Here is a 6,000-nt window from a genome sequence, read left to right on the forward strand (position 1 = left end):
TTATTCTCATCAACAAATTTAAAGTTATTATTTTATTTACATTAGTAACAAATATAATTTTGGATTTTATTTGTGCATTACTCCCACTCGATTTTGGTCAGAAAAATAAACAATTAGAATTTTTTTTAACTAAATTTGACAGTTTTGTGTGCAAATGTTTCTTTTCTTTTTTTTGGTTATGATCTTGTAATCATAAATATGCAAAAAAAAAAAAAAATTAAACGATGACAGAAAAATAGGGGGACTTAGAAGCTTCAGTTCAGTGTGCAGTCATAAGTTAGTGAGGTTATATTATTATTTATTAGAATTCGATTTAAGCAGATGAAACAACATCTAAAATTCAAATTGTGATTTTATAAATTAAATTAATTAAATTAAAAGGATTATTTATAATGGATTATATAAAAATAAATTTGGGTTATTTTATATAAAAATAATTCAGATAAATAATCATTAAATTATGTTAAAATAATCTTTTTAGTTATTGGAGTTTTAGAAATTATAAAATGATCATTACATATTATAAAATAATTAATTGCATCACATGTCCTCAAAGTATGTCCATCAATTTTAATTGGTCCCTAAAATTTTAAATATTTCAATTTTATCCCTAACCTATGAGTGTCATTCTAAATTAGTCCTTAAACTTTTAAACATTTCAATTCTATCCCCAAACTATGGCCTTCATTCTAAATTGGCCCCCAAACTTTTTGAACATTCCAATTTCATCCCAAACCATACATATATACTAATCACATACCTTGTTAATAAAACCGGTAGGCCAATTTATATTATTATATGTTTGAAAAAAAAACATAATTTAGGTTAAATTAGGCTTGAAACTAATTACATGTTTGGATGAATTTGGGATGAAATTGGAATATTCAAAAAGTTTGGGGACTAATTAAGAAAGAGGGTCATATATTAGGGATTAAAATTGAAATGTTCAAAAGTTTAAGGACTAGTTTAGAATAATAGTCATAGTTTGGGGATGAAATTAGAATATTCAAAAGTTTAAGGACTAATTTAGAATAAAGATTATATATTGGGAGCATGTGATGCAATTAGCTCGTTTAGAAATCATTTTATAATATTTCATAAATTTAATGTTTTATATAATAATTTGATTATTTTATAATTTTTAAAATTCTAATAATAAAAAATCGCTCCAGTATATTTTACGGACTATTTGTATATTTTATCCAAATAAATAAATTATTAAAATGAGTCTAAAAACCCGCTTACCAGTTGTCTAATGCTCCATCAATATCTATAAAAATAAAAATAAAAACTATATAAAAAAAAACCTTCTCATACACTCTTTTCTCTAACTGCACGAAGCTATATAAAAAAAAACTTCTCATACACTCTTCTCTCCAACTGCACAAAGCTATATAAAAAAGAAGCCTTGGTATTTCCCAATACAATATCCATAATTGTTGTGGCCATGGTGTTAGATTTGATGAGCCATATTGTTTCCAACAATCTTTACGTGTTTTTCGTATTTAATTTGATCATTGTTATGGTCCTGATAGGATCAAAGCATGGTTCCAGCGTCGATGATCAAATTGCTTCACCTGATCATAACCAAGTTTTTCCCAATACAAGTGAAGAAGCAATAGCCATGGAGGACAACAAAGCAACAGCTAAAGATGATCATAACCATGAATATGAAAATGACGATGAAGCTGAAGATGATGAAGAGCTAGGAAGAAGAGTGGAAGAATTCATTGCCAAGGTTAATGGTCAATGGAGATTAGAAAATCTGGAAATGAGTATTTGAGATTCAAGAAAATTTGCCCACTTTAATGCTCTGGATCCAAATCTGTTTTCAAATTCAATAACATAGTTTGGAATGATTACAATATTATAGTTTCTGTTCAGAATATTTCTTAATCATTGATAATACACGTACACTTTGCAGATATAGTTACTCGAACCAGTAACTTCTGAAAAAAAACAAGACATAACAGGGGTTCTTCAATATCGATTAACTGAAAAAAAGAAATCACATTTTTTCTAATTTTGTAAAATAAAAAATGCTGATCGGAAGGGGAATATTGATAAGAAAACTAAAAGTATCATTCGCCACAACAATTGTTTGCAACAGTTTAGTCCACATTCAGGCTCGCATACTCTCGCACAAGGCATAACAGGGGTCAAATTATAATTGACTTCTGCCATTATAAACCAGTTAAAATGACTCATGATGCTGTAATTTGAGTCTTAGAAAGCAGAAAAGCAAGCCTTCTTTCCTCAAAGGACTGTTCACTCTCTTCGACTGGCTTGGTAATAGCGAAAGGTATAGGTGCAGGCGTAGCTGCTGGAGTCATGGCAGTCTGCATCGGAACCGACACTGTCGAAGGTGTGCAAGGAAAATGGCATCACCTTCGGAGTCCTATTTTCTTCGTCCACCAAAGAAATTGTCTTCAAAGGGGTAGTGTATGAGAGATCATTATTCGGACAAAGCATCTTGTGTGATTTTTCATCATTATCTTCAACTTCTAGCATGTTTGTTGTATTGCTTTTCAATGATACTGCAGAAGTGATCGGTGAGAATGGCTTACGAACTAACAATGGCGACTCTGGTTCGCTCGCATTTACAGCTCTGGGAGTGGAAGAATGTTTTCGTACAGGAGTGTCAACCATGTCCAGGCCTCTCCTAACTGAAAATTAGTGAAATGGTTCAACATATGATACATATTGAAAATATGGTGCCTTTTGGATGCAGATTTCTAGTTATCCTAGAAAGCAATTGAGACGTTTCTTAAATGTAAAAAAGCAGAGACAGAACTTACTAGCTGAGAAAGCTGTGGCGTCATCCTGCCGATGATTTAGATGTTCATTTTGCATTCGCTCATTTTTCTTACTAGGACGCGTTTTGGTAGTAGCCTTTGCAGAGTGAAGTGAATCGGGTTTATGAGTGGGAATCATGGCTCCTCCCAAGGAAACTCTTCTATTGCTTGCACCTCCAGTTGAATACCTAGGACCCTTTTTCACACTCTGGGGTTTTGATGGGCTTGGTTTTGACCCGTAGAGTGCCTCTTGCTCTGCTATCAGCTGTCCCTGAAGTTTCTTCTGGTCCTAGAGCACAGCAATAATGACACAATTATATTAGCTCGATTTAGTGAGGGAAAACTTCCATAACCTTTAGTTGCATGTGCACTACAATTGGGAAATAAGGTTTGTATCATACCCGCAGCCTACGCCGTTCTTGCTCCTTCTCTTGTCGTAAAATAGTGTACTCTTCAAGCATAGAAAGGAGACGAATCTGGGTAGTGTGCAAGGATCAGTTACATGCCAAAAGTTTTAAGCATATATGGGAACTAAAGGTTCGTGTACATTGGTAGAGTACTCACACCATCATACAAAAATTCAATCTCTCTCTCCTTCTCCCATGACGTGGTCTTTGAAGCCAATGCCTCCACCATTCCTGGTTTAATATGATAAAACAACTTCAGCACAGTGTAAGCGATTCTAAGCAAAACAGGTAACATTGGGTTGTAAGTTTACATTTCTCAACCTTTAGTCTTATTATTTACCTGGAAGCTTATTTACCAAGGCACGGGCTTTCTCAGCACGCTTGAGCGTAAGATGGGCACCTTTTCCCGCGTTATATCGGTTTTCATCCTGTTGAATCACAGACAATTAAGCAAGTCTAGAAGAACGAAGAAGACTACTCTTTAAGAGATGCCAAAAACACCCACCCTGTTGTATTCCTCAAGCCAGCACTCCTCATCACATGCCGTCAACCATTTCTCCACCTTTTCAAGTATTTCTTTCCTGCTAAAGGCCCTCCTCTTTGACCTTCGCAATTTGAAGTTCAATTTGTTCTAGTATGGTGGCAGCATCAGCAAACCCTGGATATAAAAAAGTAAGATGGCAGTCGATAGAAGGGAGCAAAGTGGAATATCATATAACTGATAGGATGAAGAAAATAATATCATCATCAAGTACCAGACTCGATAGCTTCAATGGCATCTTCTAGTGCACATTCTGAATCTGGAAGCAGGTGAGTCTTTCTACAGATCTCCTCTAGCTCTAATCTCTTCTTCAGGACCAGCTCTTTCATTTTGCTTGACTTCAACTGTTCCAACCGGGAAACTTCTGCCTCAACCTGCACGATATATCACATTTACTTCTCAATTAGTCTAGAAGAAAGCAACTACTAGCTTCTGAAATCTATAGAACCCAAGAGAAGATCATGTTTAGACAAGCATCACTTACGTAGTTTATAAAATCCACGGAGAGAGTGTTGGGTTCAGTAATTTCATGTTCTGAAGCAGCCACATTTCGGGTAACATTCTGAAACATCTGTTGCTCCTCAATAGGTGTATCCATCAGATTCCATAACTCTAACATGGTAGTTGCAAGATCTTGTAGCTGCCAAGCGTCAAAGAATCATTGTTACATGCAGAGGAAGGAGAATGTTCCAATGCACAAAATGCTAAAATATAACATTTTTACCCTCTGCATCCTCTGTATCTTAACTTCCCATAACTTTTTTATCAATGTTTCCAACTGCTCAATTGTATTATCGCTGATAGTCCTAAATCCTTTGGGGTCACATAAACTAGGATGAATTTCATTAACTGTCAGCTCGAAATCCATACCCAGCACAGAACAGAGTGAGTTCAATGTGTTAAGGTAATCCTGAACCTGCTTCAGGCGATCACTCTGCACAAGAGAGAGATCAGTTACTGAGAAAATTCTTTGGAAACAATAAAGACATAAGGAAGGGAAGTTGACCTTCTCTTTCTGAAGTTCATGGAGCTGTCTATGCAATTCTTCAAGCTTCCTTAAGGATAAGTCAGTTTCATCCACTACTGCTTTGGAAGAAATTGATACGGAGGATCCATAAATCTCATTTGTGATCTTTTGTATCTGCTCTAAAACATCTACAAATCCTGAACCTGCTTCAGGCGATCACTCTGCACAAGAGAGAGATCAGTTACTGAGAAAATTCTTTGGAAACAATAAAGACATAAGGAAGGGAAGTTGACCTTCTCTTTCTGAAGTTCATGGAGCTGTCTATGCAATTCTTCAAGCTTCCTTAAGGATAAGTCAGTTTCATCCACTACTGCTTTGGAAGAAATTGATACGGAGGATCCATAAATCTCATTTGTGATCTTTTGTATCTGCTCTAAAACATCTACAAATTGATTTCTTCTTTCGATCTTTCTTTTCTTCATTTCCTCCAATTGTGGAAGAATCTTGCTGAGCTCCTCCTTTAAGCTTCCAACGTTTTGATCAGACTGAAAGAAAAACATTTAACCATAAGTAAATAGTTCAGTCTACTCAGAAAATTTTCGTCCAGGATTTGTTTCATTCCTGACCTGCCTAATATGCACAGGCCTTTCCCCCATTGCTGAGCAGATGGCAGCAAGCTCGGCTTCAGAATCAGCAATCCTTCGTCGTAGCTGAGCTCTGCAGTGATTTGCCTGATCTACCTTTCTTCTATATACTTCCAGGCACTCTCTTTCAAGCTCGAGCAGCATTTTATCACGGTCAGCATCTGTCTCCCCAACTTCATCCCAGATTATCTAATTTTTTTCAAAGAACCATGAAAGGGTAAATACAATATTATTGTTCAGGTTTTCAGAATCAATACAAGGCAGTAGTTTGTAGGCATCCTCTTGCCAAGGAAAAAAAGGAAGACTTGAAGGTGTCTATTTTGTGGAATATTCATCAATACCTGAAGTTCGTACAGAAGGGTTCCACATGTTGTTTCCACTTGAATAAGTGGATCATTTTTTGGATTCGACATGTTGCAGAATTCCTGACAAAGCCAATGTCGTCAGAAATCCGAAGATACCCAAAATTATACCCACAATGAAGCACGAAATGGAAGGAAAAAAGAGTTACAGAAATCCCAGATGGCGTATAAATGGTTCAGATCAATTTAAGCTGGAATGAGAACTGAGAACAAGGAATCTGGAAAAATAATTTGCAGTAGCATCCAAATTCAATATAGTGGTTGTTTTGGACAATGAAATTTAT

General features: G+C 35.6%; 1 pseudogene; it reads right to left on the reverse strand.

Annotated features, from left to right (window-relative positions):
• Positions 1-2,043: 2,043 nt before the first annotated feature.
• Positions 2,044-5,797, reverse strand: LOC120168367 (annotated as a pseudogene).
• Between the last annotated feature and the right edge of the window lie 203 nt (positions 5,798-6,000).

The sequence above is a fragment of the Hibiscus syriacus genome, unplaced genomic scaffold, assembly GCF_006381635.1.
Source record: "Hibiscus syriacus cultivar Baekdansim isolate YM2019G1 unplaced genomic scaffold, ASM638163v2 tig00003041_pilon, whole genome shotgun sequence".
NCBI classification, from domain to species: Eukaryota; Viridiplantae; Streptophyta; class Magnoliopsida; order Malvales; family Malvaceae; genus Hibiscus; species Hibiscus syriacus.